Source organism: Hyaena hyaena, unplaced genomic scaffold (genome assembly GCF_003009895.1).
Source record: "Hyaena hyaena isolate Hyena2069 unplaced genomic scaffold, ASM300989v1 scaffold_411, whole genome shotgun sequence".
In the NCBI taxonomy this organism is placed as follows: domain Eukaryota; kingdom Metazoa; phylum Chordata; class Mammalia; order Carnivora; family Hyaenidae; genus Hyaena; species Hyaena hyaena.
Genome location: NW_024081040.1, coordinates 291,357 through 315,779, shown reverse-complemented (window position 1 = coordinate 315,779; position 24,423 = coordinate 291,357). Strand labels below are relative to the sequence as shown.

At 40.1% G+C, this 24,423-nt stretch overlaps 1 protein-coding gene across 1 annotated transcript in view; it reads right to left on the bottom strand.

The window, feature by feature from the left end:
• The window catches only part of LOC120245181 (ADP-ribose glycohydrolase MACROD2-like), a 174,683-nt gene that overhangs the window by 100,983 nt on the left and 49,277 nt on the right, over nucleotides 1-24,423 (bottom strand). The window lies entirely within an intron of this gene.

Below are 24,423 nucleotides of genomic sequence, written 5' to 3'. Positions count from 1 at the left end.
ACCATGTTGTAAAGATGCTCAGGCTTGCCTACCAAATGGAGAGAGGCACACGGAGAGAAAGAAGGGCCCCATGGCAAAGCTCTGAGGGGCCAGACAGATGGGTGAATCTTTCTGCACCTTCCAGCCCAGCCCAGATGCCCACTGCATGCAGTCAGATGACCTCAGCCAATGCCATGAGGAGATGAAGAGTTACCCAGCTGAGCCCTTTTAAAATTCCTGACCTATAACCAGGTTCAGGTCATTTAACCTTGCTTGAGTGCTTTGCCCCACCATCTGTTACTACTACCAGCTCTTAATCCAGAGGCAGGAAGATGGGGAATCCTTCTCAGAGGACTCCAGTAGGGGCACTAACACAAGAGGCTTTGAAGCAATGGGGAAACATTTCACAGAGCAGGTCTGAAAAATAACCTATGGAAGAGAGTTGTAGATGGGAAAACATTTGGAATTGACTTAAATGAAAGAAAAAGTTTATAACAGGATGGCAAAATTACATACAGACATGCGTGCATACATGAATAAGTGGCATTCTGAAGTGGGGAAAGAATGCTACTAATGAATACGTAAGTATGTATTCAATTCCCTCTGTCCAACATCAGCTATTTGTCCTTGGGGACACGGTATCACTTGTAACACGAGAACCTGGGACAACTCTGTAGCTACCTAAATCCAATGTTTTAAATGGCATATTTACAGTACCACATAATGGTCTGACATCTGCTCTTCTCTAGTTCTCCAAGTAGGAGATGACATTGGCTTTTGCTCTAGGAAGGAAATAGCCACCATTGCTTCTCTTGGTCCCTTAATAAGGCTACGCTGGTGCTATAGCATGTGTCAAAAACATAGGTCAGTATTTTCCCCGTTCCTCCCCCAAAATGGAGTCGGAGTCAAGCAGGAGAAGTCTGCCAGCCTTTCTGTCTCTGCTAGCAGACAGTCCTTTTAACAGAGATTTTACAATAGGCTTGAAGCCGGCAGTGACAGGCTGCCTTTAAAATTAGTCCAGTTACCACATCTCCTATAGAGTAAAAAGCTTTCTGGTGGAGGGAGGAAGATAAGAAAGGAAAAAGAAACAATTAAAGTCACAGGAAGGCGAGGAATTTGTTCCAGCCATTCAAAATGCATGTGAAGGAAATTTATGGTCGGACTCCCGAGTCCAGCTTTATAACAGTAAATACCAGTCTGGTTGTTTTCCTGAGTATACCGCCACTGGGTTTTTACCCGTGTGCATATGCACGCTGTCTCTCATCCTAACGCAGCCACCACAGAGGCATGCTTTTGTTTCCTACTTTGAGCCTCGCTTGCCATATTTCTGCCCTTGGGAAGCAAACTCAAGAAACACTTGGCATGTTTATTACGGAGGAAGTGCGTTCTAGAAGAAAGCTGGATTTACCATCCGAGTAATGTGCCCTCAAATGACAAGGTTTAGGTACATCGCTTTCACCAATCTCCAGACAGTGCACCCTCAAATCCAGCAGGGGGAACCAGTGTAGAAGTCTTACATTCTCCCGCAATTAGATTAACATTCCTTTCATTCTTTCAGAAGGACATTTTGGCTGGCTTATAGCTTTCCATCCATTTAAAATGCCTCAAATGAGTGAGATCTTAGTGAAACAATGGTCTTCCACTGGTAAGGGAAAAAAATCCCCTTACACTGTTACCTGTAAGTATTCGATAAGGACAAGCTTTCCTTTTATCAGCCTTGTCTATCTAGCAATCTTCACAGGAAGGCCATAAACAATAAAAAGTTAAGTAGAGTGGTGAATATAAACTTGTGGTTTTTAGAAGGGATTTGAAAGGCTTACAATAAATGTGAAGAAATATAAGGAAGTGACAGGCTATTTTGTTAGCTTAAAAAATGTCACGCAGAAGCTAAATTCGCTTAGTTAGTCTGCCTTTAAGACCACATATTTATTTCAGATAATAAATTGCCATAGCATTCATGGTGGGAGTCACGTAACACTTTATCTTCTCAGGCCAGAAGGCACAGTAACCTTTGAGAATTCTAGCCATTGCATAATTTCCGTGTCTCCAGTATTAGTATCCTGCCCCTCACTCTTTCAACCTATATTTATTGAGCATGTACTATAAACAAGCATATTTCAGGAGTTTTAGAGAAATAAAAATAAGAGGCCCCTGCTGCAAACTGAATTCATGTAAGCAGAAGGAATGTATCACTGGTTGGGTGATGACAAGAATGTAATCCATGTTTATTTCTCCATGAGAGACATTTACAAGGGCAAAATTTCGATGTCATGGTCACAGATCGCTATCCTGATTATGTGTAGTTCTTTTTGTGAACTGTGCATGGGAATGGGAAGAGAAAGGGGGAGTAAACCAGAGCAAATCCATCCCTGCTACTGGGAAAACAACCTATGTGCACTGCCTGCTCGTGTATTATTACTCTTTCTTATAAAGGTGCCAAGATTCCCAGACACAGAGCACATGCAGTTGAAATACAGTGGTTTGCAGATTAGATTATTTGTCTCCATCTCTCAGTCCCTTGTAATGGATTATACAGTTTAGTATTTTCCCACTGTGGGCAGAGCAGACTTCCCAACATGCTGATGTTGGATTTGACCACGTTACTTGATTTGGCTAATGAAATATTTGTGGACACAATGTGAGCCAAAAGCTTAGCTGTGCCGCATAATTGGACTTGGTGCCTGTGCTCCTGACATTTGCCATGATGGTCCTATATCTACCCAAGCCCAGACAAGTCACAGCTTGAAATGGAAATGCCCAGCTGGCCCCAGCCCACATCAGGTGAATGAGAGAAACTCTGAAACCTGTGAGCATGAGAATAAATAGTCTTGTAAGGCACTGCATTGGGGGTTATTTGTTACATAGTATTATTGTGACAGTAGCTGGCTAATACAAATGGTATACTCATTTTTCTCAGGTCAGGATGGCTCAGCTTCTTTTTTCTTTTCTTTTTTTAAATTAGCACCCTTTTATTTATAAAGAATGCAGTCTTTAATTTTGTATTTTGCCACCCAGCTACATTCTCATCTCTCACATTTCAAAATTCTGTAGAACGTACACATGTGAAAAATAACTTTAGCTTATATAAGGGAGCTGAATGATCTAAAAACTATGTACTGCCATCGATTATAGTTGTTTTATTTAATACAGCTATGTGAGTATTGGGATAGTACTAGTTAATACCAGCTAATTATTGAATATTGGCTCTGTTCTGCTCAGTGTTCACATTGGCCATCAGACTTAATTCTCATAGCAACCCAGTGACTTTGGTATTATTATTATTATTATCCACATTTCATGGATGAGAAAACTGAGGCACAGAGATGTTAAGTAATTTTCCTAAGAGCCTACAGGTAGCAAGTGGTGGGAACAGGGTTTTGACCTGATCAGCTCATGCCAGAGCCCACAATTCCCTCCTTGGAAACATAACTAATATTTGTTGTGTGGGTAAGATAAATTATGGGTCAGCAAAAATGTAAAAAATTATACTTAATAATAATAATAGTAATAATAGCTAAAGAGCTAAACTATAATGTCATGCAGATTAACACAGAACACTAAGAACATTGAGAATTGAGCTTCTCTGACATTTAAGTCAGGTGAGCATAATACTATAACCCTAAACTTTTTTTTATGCTAAAGGTATTTTTATTTTGAAATAATTTTAAGCAATAGAAAGTTACAAGAGCAGTACAAAGTATTTTCTTTTTTTTTTTAAATCCCTGAATCTATCATGAGTAGCAAACATAATCACTTCCATCAGCCCTGCATACTTTAGTATATATTTTGTACAAACAAGGACATTTTCCTCCAAAACCACAATGCAGCCATCAAGATCAGATTAGTCCTGCTGACATTCCTGCTATCTAAGCCACAGACCACATTCAAGTTTTGCCAATTTTCTAATAATATGTTTCATATTTTTCTAGGATCACACACAGCATTTCGTTGTCATGTCTGTTTAGTCCTACAGCCTAAGATGGAGATGCCCTCTTGACCTTGCCTGAGCTCTGTGCCAGGTGTTTGCCACTTCACCCCTACCTTCAATGTGAATGTCTATCTTGCTCAGTCCTACTTAATGGCTTTAGGAAGGGAGAAAGGAAAGAAGGAAAGAAGGGAGGGATGCTTAATTCCAAAAACGTAAAAAACTTTGTTCTGGAGGTGTCCTCACCCAATTAGTTGATTTTAATAGATTGGTCTTAGAAAATTAAGTTCCCACCTTGGCTGCCTCATTATTCTAATGAAAAGCTTCACATGCATCTTTCAATGCAGATAAAAAGAGATGTACATTTGAGTAGTCACGATCTCACATGAATGCTAGCTGCTGGTCCAAACACCTCCTTGGCACAAGGAACTTACACTCTTACACCCCTCACACCCCTTACTGTGATTCCAAAACAATCCTACTGAGTTAGACTTTTATCTACATTTTTACAGATGTTTTACCGATGAAGAAATCAAGGTTGGGGGGGAGGGGTGGAAATAACTTCCCTGAAGTCCCACAAGCAGTGACAGGGCTTGGTCTTACACTCAGGTCCACATTATGCCAATGCCTGAGGTCTCTCTTCCTTGCAGATTCCTGTGGTTTCTTCTGACCCTCAGTAACAAAATTGTAAGTCCTGAGAGAGAGGTTCTTGCTCTTTCTGTGGTGGCCTCAGCTCTCACTCAGCATAGTGCCCAAGTTCATTAGAAGCTCCATAAACACTTGTCAAGGGATTAAAAAGGAAACTTCATTTTCCCCTAAGCAGTAATTATTATTATTAATTATTATTATTATTATATTCGAACTGTATTTCAGTTCTCAATGTAGAAAAGGTATGTTATCTATCTATCTAAGCCTCTGTTTGAACCTCATTAAATTGTGGATTTGTTTGAAAATATCATGTGTCTTTTATCACAAGTAATAAATCCAATGCAGTAACGTGTAGGGAGCACCGGTAGCTAGAGCTCATCTGTTCTCACCACCACCCAGGTCCGGCCTCCTTCCTCCCTTTTTCTCCTGGATTGTGACAGTGTCTTGTCCTCCAGATTTGTTTTCAACCTAGAGGCCAGACAGTTTTCAAATGTAAGTCAGCTCATACCATTCCCCTGCTCAAATGTTGCTCAAAGGTAACAAGGCTCTGTGTGATAGAGACTGCTTTGGTTTGCCCACCCCAACATTTTTCTAGAAGCCTCTAACACACTCTGTTCCAACCACACTGGCTGGAGTCCTCCTAGGGACTCTTCTCCCCAGGGCTTTCCACTGCTTGTCCCCTCTGCCTGGAGTGCTTCCATGCCTTTCAAGTCTTTCCTCAATATTTCTCCTTTTCAATGAAGTCTATGCTGAACACTCCACTTAAAACTACAGCATCTCCCCACCCCTACACCCGCCATCTTCCTCATCTGGATCTACTTTTTATTAATTAATTAATTAATTAATTAATTAATTTGCTCGTTTGTTTATTGTCAGTCATGTGTCATCTTTAATATATAATTTCGGTAGGTATTATATTCATTGTTTATGTATATCTGCCTCCACTTGACTGTAAGCTCCACCAAGGCAAGGATGTTTTTACTGCATAGCCTGAGAACTCCTAAGTACCCAGAATGAACACATGATAGATGTTCAATAAATATTTGTGAGTTAATGAAATATTTCTTTGCATAGTTCATTCACAAATTACTCAGGAAAAAAAGGGGGATTATCTCCTTTTCCAAAATCATCAGGTTACTTATAACATATGTGTTCAAACATCATGTGGGGCAACATTTATCAAGGAAGTTGGCCCAGACACAGAAGCTAGGCTCCCACTACCATACTCCTACCACCATTTTGTCTTCTTACTGGAGTAGTCACCCTAGAGGAGGAGTCCCTTACTCAGGCCTGTGGAAATGATGCACCTGTTACAATACAGTTATCCAGGCTAATAACTTAGCACCTTCTGGGAAGGTGATGGAGCAAATGTATCCCATTTGGGGGAAATGCTTGCTTTCCTGGCTGCCAAAATCAATTCTTCTCAAAACAAATAGTATTACAACCATGCCTAATTCACAGAAGGTGCTTAAGACCCATGCTTGGTCTTCAGTTACAGGACAGAGAAGACTAATCATCTTGGTCCTATTTCCTGCATCCCCAAATAGCATACTTGTCCACGTAGAGGGAAGAGGAAATACTTGAAACTGTTGTTTTTAACTAGATATGTCTGTTAAAAGAGACCTAAGTATAACAAAAGTTCACTGAAAGGAAACACCTGAAACTAAGGGGTGCAATGGTCTCTTCCATATATTTTGTATGATGGTAAATGGAGTGCCAAGTGTTCAATTCGAAGCTCAACAAATATCTGCTAAAGGATTGAACTTTGCAGCATTCCCATGTTGAAGGTATGACCCTGGCATACCAAAACTTGCCATGACATATCTTGGTATAAAAATAGCACAAGGCAATGCACGAGAGTGCTATTTTTAGTATCACATACACCCTCTTAATAGATAACATATGGTTCTCCCATATGGTGTGTTAATACAAATACTTTTACCCTGATATATCAGGTTAGTTTTTAATCCAAGGATTTCCAAGTACTTTACAAACACTATTCATTAGCACAGTCTTCCCTGAGGGAAGTTGCAGTGCCTTGCAGAGATACAAAGCATTCTGCATATAATCAGTAACCATTAAGTAATGACAATAATAAGAAATACATTAATGTGGCCTTTTTTTTAACATAAGAAAACAAACAAATGGGAATTAAATAACGTTCTCAAAGTCTTCTGATGACTTCATGGTGCAATTAAGGTTACAAATCAACTTATGCTGATGCTTATGATTATTCTACCAGTTGACTTATGCTAGTGAATTGATCATAAATTACACTGGTTTTAGGTATGCATGTAAGCTTGTTTCTACACCATAACTGGGAAAATGATGACCAAAAACAAACCTAGCATAACAGCAGTACAATGGGATTTCTTGGTGCTGTCTTTCTCTCTCTTAAACAAAACAATTGCATTACTGTTAACTTTAAGCCCTAAGGTTAAATTTCCTTCTATAAATTCCAGTTCTCCCTATTGTCATTTATGCTTCTGAGTCAAAATAACTGGTGTGCCTACACATTTGTTTAAAACAGGCACACATTGTGCTCTCTGCAGATGTTAAGACAGAACTGGCAAAACGAAACACTGTTCTACTTTTTTGCTGAAGAAGAGAAAGGATATAAAGATGTCCTTTGAATAGAAGAATCATTCCACGAATAAATTCAAAAGCTGTTAGGTATTTTTGCCACCAGTTAATGTTTGGTAAGTACCTACGAAGTTCAAGATGGTGGTCAGGAAATAAACTAGGCTATTAAGAGGGGGACAGAAGCTTTTCTTTCCCTCTGGAGGTTGACAAAAGAAAGCTGGATGGAGTGGTTTCATGAGATGTATCTGTCTGCACAAGATGAAATTGAGGCTAGAGATAATTATTCAGAGAAAAAATTAAAACTCTATCTCATATACATAGATCTAAATAAATAGTCATCATTTGAGCTGACTTACATGAGGAAAATCTCAGTAAGAGCTTCATATTTTCACATGCTTTGCTCACGTAGCTCTTTGGGAAGCCAGTGTTTGACAGTGTGCATGGGTGGCTCAGTTGGTTAAGCATCTGATTCTTGGTCTTGGCTCAGGTTCATGAGTTTGAGCCCTGCATCCAGCTCTGTGCTGACAGTGCAGAGTCTGTCTGGGATTCTCTCTCCCTCTCTCTCTGCTCCTCACTTGTGCTCTCTAAATAAATAAATACTAAATAAATACACTTTAGAAAAAATAAAAGAAAATGTGCATATGCTGAGAGCAGGTGTCCCCCAGGGAGGGCACAGTTCAGTATACGTATGTTCTTTTATGGGCAGTGCCATATGGTTGTGAGAAGTAAAATCCTTTCTCTTTATGTTTCTACCATTTCCCCCCCTTTAACATAGTTGTTCCTTTGGTGTTGAAACATGCTATTTTAAGTGATGAAAACAGAAATTTTACAATGCTGGTTTGGAATTTTGGAATTTCTAAGTTTAGGATGAAGTTAATGTGTGGGTTTTCCATAATTCAATATGAACTTTTTATAAAAATGTGCCCTCACTCAAATTGTAATCCTCTAGATGAAAAAACTTGACCACTCTTCCCAAGTTTCCTAACAGCAGGGTAATATATGTATTCTACTTTTCCTTAAAAACTGCAGAATTTCAGTAATGGTTTTGTGTAACCCAGTGTTTCCTTAATAGCTATTTGACATTATTATACCAGAATAAATGTCAACATATGACTTCCTTTATTTTACACAAAACTAATTCTTCAGTGCAGAAATCACACTCATTGAAATGTGCATGTCCACATTGAGAGGGGCTGTAAACATCAAATATACATCTACTTTTAAAGACAGCAGAAACACCTGTAAAATATCTCATTAACAATTTTTATATTGATACCAAAGTGTTGAAATGCAACACTTTGGCTATATTGGAGTAAATAAAATATAGAGTTAAAATTAATGTTGCCTGGGTCTCTTACTTTGTTTTAAAATTGCTTCTCAGATTTTAAAGTTATGTCTGTATCTGTGACTCACATTGTATTTGTAACAAGTGGGCTGCTCTAGAGCTAACTAGTGAAGGAAGGGGCTGCAGAGCTCAGAAGCCAGAGGAGCAGGTGGGTGTTGAGGCTGAAGCTCAAATCCCTGCCCTTTGCACCCACCAGTGGCTTCTCGCTGTGAACACCTGTGGCCCTCTGCTTTAGGCTTTTTCCTAGTCTCAGCAGGATGCTGTGCAGCCAGTTTGGAAGCAGGTCCCAACCAGTGATGGACAGGGCAAGGTAAGTAACACCTCCCCTTCATTCCCTGGAGGGTGACAACCCTGGGACACCTCCCACAGAGTTCTCCTGCAGGTCCCAATTCCAGATGCCCACAGGCCAACCTGCTTGTTTGGGAATTTGTATTTGTTTCCTTCCTCTCCCCATCTCACTACCCTACTTCCCTCCTGGTGCTTCCTGGGATCATTCCCCAAACCAGCCACTTGCCCTTGAATCCTTATCTTAACATGGCAGACCTGATCTAAGACATTTTTAAACCAGTTTTAATTACACAAACATGTTATCCCCAGTTGTGCTAAGTGTGAGCAGAGGGAAAGCGCAGTTTGCCAAGAGGGCTTCTAACGAGGTCATTGGAGGGGACTTCCCAGTGGAAAGGGTATTTGAGCTGATCTGTTTAAGACACTTATTATGTGAAATTGATTGATAGAAAGTAATGAAGCAAAACAGGAGAGATAGATGAGTATTCCAGGTGGGAGTGAAGGCCATGTCCATAGGTCCCATTGTGGGAAAGATCATGGCATCGTTGAAGACTTAGGGGTGGCCAATGGGGCTGGAGTAGAGAGTGAGTGCCACAAGATGGGCATAAAAGGAAAATACCCAGGCAAGAGGAATAGGGTGATTTGATGGGAGAGAGGATATTCCACAGGTTGGGGAACACGATCGAGAGGGGAGAATGAGCATGCATATTTGGTGGGTCTCAGTGATTTAGGACTGCAGGACCACTGCCAACAGCGGGAGTGGGGCAAGGAGAGAAGCCAGAAGAAGAACAAGTGGGTATGTGACAAAGTGGTTACTGAGGAGAGAGGTACTTCAGTGAGGGTGGTAGGGAGTCTTGGTTTCTCTCTCACCTGGCAGCCTCTTGTAGGGCCTGGATTGACCGGGTGGGGGCAGAAGGTGGAGAAAAGTGACTCAGGTGGAACTGATGAAAATACTTCAGGTAAGAGATGATGGAAGCCAGAGATAAAGGGGTGACAGGTGAGGAGAGAGAGAATAGGGTGGAGGGCTGAATCAATTGGCTTTAGTGAGTGGTTGGATGGAGGTGTGAAGGATGAGGAGCAGTGCCAGCCTCTACTATAGAAGCTCTGAATGATCCCATTTAATACTCAGAACAACCTTGTGGTACAGATGCAATCAATATTCTGTTATAGGTGAAGAAATGGTATTTGGATAGTTTAGATAACTCTTCCAAAGGTCCCATAGCTAGTAGGGAGTAGAAACAGGATTTGAGCCTTGGTCATCTGTTTCCAAAGTGAAATCCATTAGTCACCATGCTATCATGCTACCCAGAATCCCATCCAAGCATATTGCCTGGGAGAAATTACCAAGCCTGGGAACAAAAGAAGGTATGTTGGTTAAACCTTGAGATACCATGAGATACATGGTAGAGATGTTTCAGTAGGAAGGAAGGGAAATCAAATAGATGGGAAGGAAAAATAGACCAGTAGAAATCTTAAATAGTGTTTAGAAAATTTGTATAATTTTTTTTTTTTAAAAAGTGAAGCATGTATATACAGGCTTTTCCTTGTATCTAAAAGTTTGAGTTTTGCCACTCCACTTTTATGAAAGACCTATATTAGTACCTATTTTCAATAACCAAATGAAACCTGAAGATTTTCACTTTTATAAAAGAGTAATTGCTTTTTTTGCTTTGAGCTACTTTGGCTTACAAAAGGTTTCACAGGAAACTGCTACTTTCAGACAGAGAAGGAAAGCTGTAATGGTCATTAAAAAAATATATGTATACACCCACCCACACACACACACACACACACACACACACAAGCAGAAAGCTAACCAGGAATTTCAGCAAGTAGCTGAATGTGTGTGTGTGTGTGTGTGTGTGTGATTTTGTCTGGGTTGTATTTTTTGACTGATGGTCTGAAATAGTTTCTTCCAATATCTGCTCCTCTTCTGTCACAAGTAGGACTACATCCTACAATAAGCCCTCCTTCCAGCCTAAGCAATAGGACTCTAGTCTCCTTTATCCCATTTATGCACACATTCTGTGATCTGCAGACCTATAATACTTCCTCCTTCTCCTACTTGTGTCCAATATTGTCGTTCTTTCTTTCTTAGCAAGCCATGATTTAAGAAGGCATTGTCTGTCATTTTCAATTCAGTATAAATTACTTTTAGTTAGTAATTAAACCATCACCTCTCGGAAGATTACTGATAACACTCTAATTATCTAGTATTCCTCACTATAACGCTAATGCTATAATTACTATACTAAGTGTCAAGACTTCCTGGTTTTGACTTTAAATACACCTAAATTTCATTTATTTATTTATTTATTTATTTATTTATTTATTTATTTATGAGAGAGAGAGAGAGAATGATCAGAGGAGGGGGAGTGAGAGAGAGAGAGAGAGAGAGAGAGAGAGAGAGAATCCCAAGCAGGCTCACTGCTGTCAGCAAGAAGCCCAATACAGAGCTCCAACTCATGAGGTGTGAGATCATGACCTGAGCTGAAATCAAGAATTGGACACTTAACTGACTGAGCCATCCAGGTGCCTCCAATCTCCCCAAAGTTCTCTTAAGCATATTTCAAAGAATTATTGGGGCCTCCCTTCACTTTGAACAAATAAAATCCTATATATTTTTGTTGTTTTGTTCTCTTCCCAATGGTAACTGCTTTTCCCTTGTACCAGGGCAATGCCTACTGGCAATGGATCATCTCCTTGGGATGATAATCACATGCTCAATAGCCACTTGAAGCAATTAGTCAGTAGACTCAGGGACTGGGGAAAAATTGTCTAGGGTGGCTGATGTTATTTTAGACAAGTAAATGTAAATATCAGAAGCCACATCAAAAGACAAATGGGAACATCTGTTTCTCCTCTCCTGATGGCAATGTAGGCCATAGACGATTACGTATTGCCAGCATGTACAATGCTATAGACGCAAAGGAACACATGAATCCCTAGCTGTACAGGGTTCTGGCATGTGCCTTGTTCTTCCTGCCAAACTGGTCAGTTTGCAGAAGTGTGCCCTTATCTGATGCACTTTTTTTGGATAGCTCTAAAGGAATTCCAGTTGTCTCCTCTTCACAGAAACATATTTGGTTAAAAATGACCTGTGATCAATGAGAAGAGAAATCTCTGCAAGTGATCGCATGCATTCAAAATGAGAATCAGTCCGCATAGTGGACATTGGCCTATTCCCTCTCATGGGCTCTAGGGATAGGCTTATTTTTCACTGTAATATGGTTGATGTACAATATTATTATACTGGTTTCATGTGTACAACATAGTGATTTGACAGTCCTATACATTGTACAATGCTCACTGGGGTAAGTACAGTTACCATCCGTCACTATACAAAGTTATCACAATTAGGGATAGTCATTTACAATGTAGAACCCCTTCCCACTTAAACTAACAGGACCCCAAGAGGAGAGAGTGGACGTAGCAGGGAGCAAGAGACAGAAACAGTTGGATGGTGGAGGGATGATGGAAGGCCACTGGTAAGAAAGACCACAAGAGAACATTCTCTTGCTAATGGCTTGAGAAAGGTTTCTAGGACTTTCCTTCTGCTTGGCAGTTTGCTTATGAGAATAAATTACCTCTCCAGCTGTCATTACAAATATCAGATGATCTTAGACTTGGTGGAACCAATTTCCCCCTGCTTTACCTCAGAAGATCTGTAGCTTCTGAAAGTGTCAAAATGGGCTTGAGGTATGTATGTATGTATTTATGTCCAGTTGACATACTTCATTATATTAGTTTCAAGTGTAAAACATAGTTATCTGATGTTTATATACATTACAAAATGCTCACCATGCTATGTCTAGTTACTATCACCCTACAACCTTGTGTGAATGTTTTCTTCAAATACCCCCTGAACTAACAATATTGTAACGAGTGCTGCCTTGTGACTCCAAACCTCAATCAAAACATGTCAAAATAGATCAAAACATTTTTGGATCACATGACAGTGGTCTGGACAAATACTCAAATATATACATATACCTCTTGAACCATTCAAACGACTTGTAAGTGAGTAATTTCCTCTAAAATTGGCTATTAAATTTGTGATTGGAATAATTTACAATAACAAATAATTACAGCAAGAAACATGATGTACTCAAAATGAAAGATGATCCTCCAAAGCTGTCCTATTAAGGGTAATTAAATTATGATTTGGGTCCATTTTAATTACAACTAATAATGAGTTCTACAAGGTAAACTTTAAGAGGGATAAACAAAGACTGAAACCTGCAATTAGTTTGATCAGGAAGTAGAGACATCTAGATGATTCATTGCCCCTTTAAAGAACTTCTTTTTATTTTTTAAAAATTTTTTATGTTTATTTATTTTTTAGAGAGAAAGAGAGATATGGAGCACAAGTGAGGGAGAAGCAGAGAGAAAGGGAGAGGCAGAATCTGAAACAAGCTCCAGGCTCTGAGCTGTCAGCACAGAGCCCCATACAGGGCTCAAACCCAAGAACCATGAGTTCATGACTTGAGCTGAAGTCAGACACTCAGCCGACTGAGCCACCCAGGCTCCCCTAGAGCTTCTTTTATTCACAGTCCAAACTCCCCACTCTTGCACATGTTTGACACACTTTCATGAACTATTTCAACTAGCACCTCAGGTTAGCAATTTTTAGTACTACAAGTTTGGACAGAGTGGTAAAATAAGAAAGCCACACTACTTATCTGGGGCTACCTAAAACATTAAATTGATGAGCAGCTTTTAATTTGTCCCTTCAGCTTTTTTTTTCCTTTTTGTCTCTTTTAGTATGAATTCATTAATCACATATATATCACATATATATATACACACACACATATATATATATATATGTTAGCACATTAACTTTTGTTGACTCGTGGGCTAAGTAATACAGTTTTTGCTAATGCTCTGGTAAAATTAAAATGCAGACATTTAAAAAAAACAATTCTCATCCAAGGATTTTGAGTTCAGTTGTGGAGACACCAAAGTCAAAGTATGAGACTGGATTATTTTTCCCCATTAAAAGCCAGATCTGACACAAATTCCCTACATGTCATCACTGCTGTATAAAGCCCTTGTGATTCCAATATTTAGCGAGCAGTGAGGAATACTTACTGGCAGTCCATACATTTTTCACTCTGCTTGTTGGAGAAGGTTATTGTTATTCACGTGATGGATAGAAACACAAAATGAGTTCTCTGAGAGACCATAGCCTTGTAGGTTCATAATTCTCCTCTGACAGGGCCACATTAGTCATTTTAGTGACTCAATTTTTGAACCTGTTTCTGTCTCCCTGAAGGAACGAGAGAGATCCTACGTAAAATGTATCCAAGCTGAAAAGAAGACTCTCAGCGTTTTACCTCAAGTAAGACAAATTAGAGGCATGGAAAGGGGCTCTGCTACCATGGCTGGTTGGTGTGGAGAAGCACGTCTAAATATTTCCCGAGAACACAATGAGCGTTTTTCTAGGATGATTTCAGAGCAGAGGTCAGCAAGCTCTGGCCCACAGACGTGTTTGTTCATACAGCCTGCATGCTAAGAATGGTTTCTACATTTTTAAAGGGTTGTAATAAAAACAAAGAAAAATATGCGACAGAGACCATATGTGGCCTGTAAAGCCAAAAATACTTCCCATCTGGTCCTTCACAGAAGTGTGGTGACTCCTGTTTTAGAGCAACCTAATGAAATAAATAGTGGGAGATGACTCAGCCTGCAGAACCACACATCCAAATGCCATGTGGAGGGGCAATCCTGCGTGTGGTGTAGGAACTGGCTTGACTCATTACTAAGATAACCCTCCACTACCTCCTCTCCCCCAAAGACGTCACTTTCTGCAAGGTAGCAAAGCCCATGTCTCTGACACATTCTCAGTGATTCCAAGACCGCAGGTTGTATTGGAAAGGACTTTTGACTTACACATGAGCTTAACTCAACAAGAGGGTTTGATATTTGAGGGGGTTCCAAAGAATCCAAGGACAGAGACACAGAGTGGATGTAGGATGTCTTCAAATAGGAAACAAGAAGACCATTGGGATTATGGTGCTTTTAAAAACACGGCCACAAATTCTTAGATCCTTCTCCCTTCAAGAGGTGGAGCTTAATGTGTCTCCCCTTGACTGTGTGTTGGATTTAGGGACTTGCCTAATTAACAGAATATGGCAGCAGCCATGGTCTATCACTTTCGATATTAGGTTATAAAAGGATTGCCACTTCTATCTTGAACATGCTCTTACTCTCTTGGGTCACTTATTCTGGAGGAAGCCAGAACAATGAGGATATAGACTAACCTATGGAGAGGCTGACATGACAAAGAACTGAGGTGTCTGGGAAATATTCAGCAAGAAGGTGTCTAGGGCTAGCCTCCCCCAAGAGAGCCTATATGTGGGAGGGTGTGGTGAGTACATGGGGAACAATGAACTGAGTAAGTGCCACAAATATGATGGTACATAGGTTTATCCCACTTTCATCCAGCTATGGGTGTGAAAGACCTCATCCCTTGAATCCTTCCCTCTCTTGTAGAAAATGATTTTTAGTTTCTAAGTCTAGAACAATGGGTTTCCTTCCAAGAAATAATTTTGCCAACAGAGAATCTCCTAGAATTTAAGCTGTTCACCCCTAGTATGCTCCCTTCTCCCTTTCTCCTTCCCTTCCTTCCACACGTACCTCTCTGTTCTTCTTCTCAGTTCATCTTCTACCCAGTCCCTGTCTTCCCTGCCCTATGCACTTTGGGACGTCACTGCCAGCTACAGCATCTTAACCTGCCTCCTTCCCACCCCACATCCCTACACCTTTAGTTCAAGGAGCTATGGATGTGACATGCCACCGCTCCTGATCTGTTGGAACCCTATCATGTATCTGATGGAGAGAACTAAAACGTACCTAAGAAAGTTTCAAGAATGATCCCAGTCGACACTTGACATCAAAACGTGTAACAGTTGGTTTGACTAAGATTCATTTTCCATTTATTGAACAGTGGCTATGACTTAATGTGATATCATTGATAAAATGAGAAATACATATTTGGTCTTTGTCTCTAGTTTCTGGCAGAGAGCTCCTAAAATCCCTATAATTTCCTAAGTAATAGAAGTGATAGGAACATCCTTTGTTATTCATAATAATACGCCCCTTTCAACCTTACATGAGTTATGCTAATAGGGTGACTCTTGGTGGACTCCCAGAAACTTTAGAATTGGGCTAGTTTCCAGAGGACTTAACCATGTGATTAGACTGTTGAAACTTTCAGCCTCACCCCTGACGTCTGGGAAGGGGAGAGGGAACAGATATCAAGTCAGTGACCGACAGCCAATGATTGAGTCAACCATGCCTATGGTGCAGAACCCCTGTAAAAACCGTAAACAATGGTCAGGTTTGGACAGCTTCCAGGTTGGTGAACACCTCCACGTGCTAGGAGGTGGTGCACCTCAACTCCACAGAAGCCCTTATGCTCAGGACCCTTTCAGACCTCACCCCATGTACCTGTTCATCTGGCTGTTCACTTGTGTTCTTCAGAATATTTTTTATAATAAGCTGGTAATAGTAAGTCAGCTATTTTCCCTGACTGCAGTGAGCTGCTGCAGCATATCATCAAACCTGAGGAGGAGGTTATGAAGATCCCCTTGTTTTATGGTCAGTCAGTCAGGAGTCTGGGTGCCCTAGACTTGCAATTGACGTCTGAAGTGGGGCAATCATGGGGGACCGAGCCTTTAGTCTGTGGGGTCTAATGCTAAATCCAGGTAGTCAGTGTCAGAGTGGAATTCAATTGTAGGACACTTAGTTGAAGCTGGCGAGCCAGAGAATTGAATGGTACCAGGAATAAACCCACACATTTGGTGTCAGAAGTATTGTGAGTAGAAAGAGATCAAAGTAGAAGAAATACTTGGGTATTGTGCTAAATGCTGTAGAGTCTTATCTCTCTTAATCCTCACCTAAACTGGTGTGAGGTAGATACCATCCTTGCCTTCTCTTTTTGATAAGGCAATTGGGGCTTCCCATTAAATAATGTACCCAAATTCCCACTGATCGAGTAAAAATTTAGACCTGTCCTAACTGCCTTGATTATATGCCCAAACTCTGAATCCCACCACCTTTTCCGCATTCAGAAAACACCTTGACAAATTCCTTGCTGGTTAGTTCTGAAATGACCTTCACTTCCCAAAGATCTTTGTTAATAAAGTTAACAGAAACAGCTCTGGGGTAGATTTAGCTGTTGTCAAATAACCTCAGGTCTGATATTCTGGGGGCTATTTTCTGCCCAGGAAAAGGAAGATTTCAAAACTGAAATTACATACAAGGCAGGCAATCCTAGAAAAGAAAGGGATTAATAGACTTCCTGTAACTGTAACTACCACATTCTGCTTTGGGGAGCAATGGTTTATTACTATGTTCACTGCTCTTTTATTCCCTAAAGAATTCTTTCAATAATGATTTACCTTAATTTAACTTTTTTTTCAAGGAAAGCAAGCAGTACACTTCATTCAAGAGAAATGATTTGCAGTTGTGCTAAAATTCTCTTTATTCATTTGCTTATTTCTTTTTTCATTTATTTGGTTACCTAGAAATGTTTACTGAGTGCCTAGTATTAAAAAAAAAAGTCATTCCTCTAAAATACGCTAAGCCCTTTCATTTTTGGAGGTAAATATACATGAGACTTCATGGCTGCATTTGTGTTCCTTATATTTTTTATAATGCATTGTCTGAGCTGACCAGAGTTGAAGTTTTATAGTAGAAATCTATTACCTTGAAGATGAAAAAGTGGCCAACAGTAAGTAATAATTGACAGTTTTTCAACATAAAGAGCAAAAAGTGTTCGATAAACTAAAAAAGAAAGACACGAACAAACAAGTACATTCCAAACTTGTATATGTTATAATTTTCAGGAAACTGGCTTTTTATTTATTTTCTCGGCTGAAACTTCACTGTTAGTGCTAATAAGGGCTTATGATTCTTTTGGTTGGCACCTGTTGAAGGAATAATGGCAGACTTACTGACGGGATAGCAACAGATAGATGGTCAGGAGCATTTCTACATAGAGGAGAGTAAAAGTTCTAAGTCTCTCAAAGGAAAGACTATGCATGGCAGAGAAAAAATAATTTGACCATACTTTTCTGGGAAGCTAGCAAAACTTCTCTGCCCTGGATTTGATTTTACTGGACTAAGTCAGTTTTCAATTCTATACTCAGGCTATTTAAAAAGGCTTTATTTTTCCCTAGAATTTTTCCTGTGGATAGGAAAACTGAATTTCTATTACCTAGAATAATAATAATAGCCATAATTTTTTAAATGCTTATTTATTTTTGGGAGAGATAGAGAGACACAGTGTGAGCAGGGGAGGGACAGAGTGAAAGGGAAATACAGAACCCAAAGCAGGCTCCAGGCTCTGAGCTGTCAGCACAGAGCCCCACTTAGGGCTTGAACCCACGAACTGTGAGATCATAACCTGAGCCAAATTCAGATGCTCAACCAACTGAGCCACTCAGGTACCCCAACAGCCATCATTTTTAATGCCTTCAATATATTTACTTATCAGACTTAAGGCTTGTTCTTTTATATATTTTAATTCTAATCCTTGCCCAAATCCCAGGAAGTTAGGATTATTATTCTTATTTTGCAGAAGGGAAAACTGAGGTGTAGGAAGACTTATTAAAGTCTATAGGCCTGTAAGTGGTAGAGCTGAAATTCAAATTCAGAATTAGGCTGACTGCCATGAGAGCCTGTACCCTATCGGCCATGACACGTGTCACGATGCCTCCCTTATTGACTTTAGGCCAGGGAAACATTCCCAAGTTCCCAACTTATTGTATGAAAATACTCACTGTCATATAATTACATATTTTGCAGAATTATATTTTAATTATAATTTAATTAAATTTCAAAGCACAGAGTCAATGTGAAATCATCACTATCTTTTATTTCAGGACTTCATTTGCTTCTCATTCCTAGTCCCAATAAACATCCAGTTTACACACCAAGAGCTTCCTGTGAAGACACTTTCTGGTAATTGAATGATATAATGGTTTTGTTTCCTTGTTTCTTAATGATTATTTAGTTTTGAGAGAGAGAGAGAGAGAGAATCCCAAGTAGGCTCTGTGCTATCAGTGCAGAGCCCAACCCAGGGCTCGAACTCAGGAGCTGTGAGATCATGACCTGAGCTGAAATCAGGAGGCAGATGCTCAATCTGCTGAACCACCCAGGCATCGTAAGGGGTATGATGTTTTAATCATCACTAACTTGTGATCATTGAGGCAAACTGCTTCAAACCTGTTCCCGTACAACTTAGTAGTTGGAAATCTATCCTTGTACAGTGTTCATGAATAAATTGAAAAGTAAAACCTCAAGATTCAGTCTCCTAAGGTCAGTGTCCGAATTTCAAAATCAAGTCTTAAACCCACAAACTGGCTCTCATATTATTTCTATCCATTTTTTAAAATGCATCCTGAGGAAACCTCAACATGCAGAAACAGCACTGAAGGACTACAGTTATTGAAACTTGGAGCTAGCTAAGTGGCTGGAAACCCAAGCAGATGATGAGGCCAAATCTTCACTAATGTAATGAGGGATAGATAAGGATATTGGGCAGCAGGTGAACACCAAGAAGGAAGCACCTTCCCTTGGCTGCCAATATATAAATATCAGGCTTCTACAGAGGAGGTTAACACACAATCCAAAGAATTTCTGAGTGTAAACAGAAGCCCAAATTTTGCTTTTGCTAGGGGCTTCCACTAAATGAAACCGCTCATCCACAGGCCTTTGGGTATTCTTCTGACCCACTGTCAAACAACTTGGAAACATAGAAATGACATTTTAAAAAGTGATCACACAAATTTAAAAAGTTTAATTCCACATTGCTTTCTAATGCATTCTCTTTTAGGCTAATGGTACTGCTCACTTTCTAGAATTTCTCTGTATATTGCCTACAGGATCTCTTTCCACAACTCTGTTCCCTATGGACACATCCCAGCCACCGCAGATAGTCACCACATGTGTTTCTTTTCTTTTCTTTTCTTTTCTTTTCTTTTCTTTTCTTTTCTTTTCTTTTCGTTTCGTTTCGTTTCGTTTCGTTTCGTTTCTTTTCTTTTCTCTTTTCTTTTCTTTTCTCTTCTCTTTTCTTTTCTTTGCATTTATTTCCCTTCTTATATTTTATCCCTTCTCCCACCATACTGATTTTTATTTTAAATGTCCTTGCTATGGTCACTTTCACTTGGTCTGCTCTTTTCCCATTCTCATCATGTATCTCTGGTTGGGCACCCCTTAGCTATAGCTTCTCTCTACACCTCTCTTGTTGAAGGTGGGATTTTAAGGCAAATTCACTTTGATCTTTCATAATAAAATAAGAGAGGAAAGTGGGGAATTGTTATTGGCCATAACATTTGTTTTCCTAACTGTGATTGCTTATCTTAGAGAACTAAGACACAACAATTCATTAATCAATAGTATTCATGGAAGAGGGACTGTGGTAGGTAATAACAATTAATAATAATAGTAATAGGTAATTTCCCTGTTTTCTTCTGAAGAATCACTCCACCCTCCTCTCAAGCACAGATGGGCTCCTCCTTCATCCTCCAGCCCAGAGTGGTCATGTGACCCAAGCCTAGTCAGAGCATTGGATGTCCCTGGAAGTGGTGCTTGACCAAGACTGGCCAATCAGAGGCAATGAAACTCAATTCTGCATCTTCTGTTAGAAGCACAGTTTTTTTCCTACTGGGGCTGGGAGAGGATTGCTGGTGGCCCCAGCAAGGGGAGGCTGTCTGAAATGGAGCCAGCACAGAGATGGGGAGAAAAACTCCGTCTTAATGCAATTGTTTGATTTTCCAATCCAGCAATGCCTGGGTTTATCAGACAGAGGTTTGCTTAAACCAGTTTGTTTGATTTGGCTTTTGGTCCTCAAATCTGAAAGTCTTGATCTATATAAACAATGTGGTGGGCTGCTTGTGGTTCTCACACTCAGCTACAGATCAGCAGTATTCTGGGAGTTTTACAAATTCCTGATTTAAAAATATCCATGGACTGCTTTGTGCAGTCTCATGTAGTGGTCATCATTTCAGGGCCTCAGACATGCAGAGCTCTGTGGTGATTATCATCAGAAAGCGCCTATGAAGAGTATCATCATTTATGAAGATATTTTCTACAGAGAAGTTCATAGACAGTTCTGGGATTGCCTTTTAGTCTAGTTCCCATTTCTATGATATCCCCCCACCCTCTGGATTTGGTGTTTTTATACCCTCATCTACCATCAAAACTGTCTCTCAGAGAAGAAGAGTGCCAGCATAAAATGTGTGCATATATATATATATATATATATGTCCTTTAACTAGACTATAGTACAACCCCCAACTTCCTATTACTCCTCTGATGGCACACATTCAAAATGCAAATTTTCATACACAAAGGAAGAATAACTCTTGAAATAACGTGTGGTGCCACCAAGGACTTGAAGCTTACACTTGATTTAGTAGAGCTGCATGGACGGCAGAGTGTGACTGTCTGCTCAGCAAAAGAAACAGAATTTCGAGTCAGCAAATTGTGTAGGAGAGTAATTTCAAACAGGAAACAGAAATGGGGAGTATATGATGGTGTAGCTGAACTTCAACCTTGCACAGAACCAGGAGCTTTGGAGGAGCCCATCAAGATCATAGAGAGTAAACTCTTCATTTGACAGAGATCAGAGACTTGTTAAGGTCAATCAGCATGGGCAGGGATCCAGAGTTTTTATTCTCCCAACTATTCCTGCTCTTGATCTCTCCACTCTTGAATCATAAGCCCATGATTATATAAAATAGATATCAAGACTTCCATACTTGCATCTTCCTATCTGTGCTTGCTTTCCATTAGTAGTCCCCAGTATTTCCTTCAGAATCTCATTCCACAAAGTTTTAAAATGAAGTTATATATATGTATATATGCCTATGTGTAAGTATGATGGATATCGGAGCAGATAATCCTCCTTCACTATTTTTTCTAATGTGACATTGACAATATCCATCAAGAGATGGGGGTCTATGTTCTCTCCTCTTGAACCTGGGAGGACTTGTTAACTGTCTCAACTGATGTAATGAGAATGTGGTCAAAACAACACTATATGGCTTTTGAGAGTTGGCCATAGAGGGTGATGTGAATTCCAATTAACTTTTGCCTTAGAGATATGCACCTTGAGAGCTCTGAATCAATGTGTAAGATTTTCCTGTAGTTCCTCACGCTGATAGATCACATGGAGGGAGGGACTACATCAAGCTAAAGAGATGCCCCATTTCTTGCAGTCTTCTGTTGTTTGAGTCTCCCCAACTCAGGGCTCAGACAGGTGAGTGAGCAAACATCTGCTGATTCCACTTCCCAATTTCTGAGCTACTCTTGTTGATGCTGAATGGAGTTAGAAATAAGCTATCCCTACTGAGCAGACTTGTGGATAGAATAAATGTCATTATGTTAAGCCAGTACATTTTACAGCAATTTGTTATGCAGCCATAATACCTGGAACAGACATTTTTCCCTCTTGCTAATTGAGAGCACTAACTTGTGAGGTGAAAGCATTCAGGAGCCTGCCCATCAGGGTGATTTGGTGTCTGTAAAATTAAGAAGGAGAAACTTCAAACATGAAAGCACTTAAGATTCCATGGCTTAATATCCAAACACAAATGTCATGCAAAGCCAACGAAAATGCAACAGCAAGGCAAAAAAGGAGATCAAGAAAACCAAACCACCACCACAAGAGTACATTTTAAAGAGTAAGCTTTCTTGCTAAGTCAGAGGAAGAGAAGAGCAAGACTTGTAAAGTGGGAAAAGTTGTAAAGTATAAAAATGGAACGTGGTTGAAGTGACCCTGTGTCTTGGGGGCTTGGTCACACAAAGTGATAGGGATTCCAACTGGAAGAGACCAACCATCATCCCAGCAGGAAGCAGTAGCCCATTCAAAAGGGTGTGAGAAGGCTCAGGAAGGGAGATTTTAAAAGATGTCTGCAGAATCAAGGGAAAGAATAAAGGACAGTGAGCTCCACAGCTCTAACAATGGAGGGAAGCCATCACCATCTCCAGGCTTGAGAGGAAGGAGGGAGTGGTTGGTTAATTGAAACCAAGCAAGAGCTAGCGATGAAGAGGCCGCCTACAAATGCTGTAGCCTTGGGTGAAGGAAGACAGCTGTTTCTTTTTTTTTTTTTATTAAGTTTTTAATTTATTTCTGAAAGAGAGAGAGACAGCGTGAGCAGGGGAGGGTCAGAGAGAGAGGGAGACACAGAATCCGAAGCAGCCTCCAGGCTCTGAGCCAGCCGTCAGCACAGAGCCCAATGCGGGGCTCAAACCCACGAACCATGAGATCATGACCTGAGCCGAAGTCAGATGCTTAACCGACTGAGCCACCCAGGCGCCCTGGGAGATAGCTATTTCTGTCTGGTAGGAAATGTCCAGGAGAATCAAAGCTCTATGCACTTCTCTCTCCCACCCTCCAGTTCTCTGGAAACACCTTCACTGGTGCAGCCCATTCTTTCTCATTGTGGGGTAAACATTTTTTCATAGGCAGGGCAAAAAACAAAGCAAAGCAAAACAAAACAAAATCAAATCCTCCATGAGGCCACAATATATACAGAGATATACAGCATACTTGGGGTGTGAAAATTTCAAGGGAGACTTAGGACAGAATGCCCTAAGACAGCTCCTTTAGGGGACATGATGATGAAAAATAGATAAGATGCACTGGCTAACCAGCTGAAAGCTCAAGGGCAGGGGGTTCAGTCACTGTAGCCCCTTGGCAGGTGAGCTTTCAGGCCTTATTAAAATTTTTCCCAACTGCTACCCTTTCTATCTCTGCATCTACACACAGGGACAGATGGCAGCTAGGATCTGGGGAAACCACTTATTTAGTAGAACTGATGAGGGGAATTAGCAAAATGTTCACAGTCACAGTGAACCGTGCCATCAGTGTAGAAATTACCTTTGTTTTGGGTGTATTTTAATAATTACAAAAAAAGTGAGGAGATAATTCAAGGGCATACCTACATTGTTGTTAATTTGTGAACAAGTCAAATTTGACAGTAGGGGTGAATTAAGACTTTCAGAAATCCTAAACACTAAACAGATTTTGGTGTTCTCCCCCATCCTCATACTAAAATATATCTTTATCTATATCAGCTATATCCATATCCACATCGATATATCTATATCTATATCATCTATACACCACACCATATATTTTAATGTGGCTCCATCTATACATGTGCTTTATTTATTTAGCTTTTAAATATTATTTTTTACCGTTTATTTATTTTTGAGAGTGAAAGCCAGAGAGAGCATGAGCAGGGGAGGAGCAGAGAGAGAGGGAGACACAGAATCTGAAGCAGGCTCCAGACTCTGAGCTGTCAGCACAGAGCCCGATGTGGGGCTCAAACCCATGAACCGTGAGATCATGACCTGAGCTGAAGTCAGTCGCTTTACTGACGGAGCCACCCAGGCCCCCCTCTATTTGTGCTTTAAAAGAAAACTTCTCTGTAAATTACCTGATTATAATATTCTGGATGATTAATCAAACCTGAGTTTTTCTCACTTATTTTTGGTGTGACTGCTTTACTGATATGCAAAGTGTATTTTTAGTCTCTATATTACAGTATAATAGCTTTGACCCGAAATAGTGGTAATGTGTATCTTCTGACCATACAGCTCATTATTATCAAATGCGTTATTTCCATGACTTGTCAAA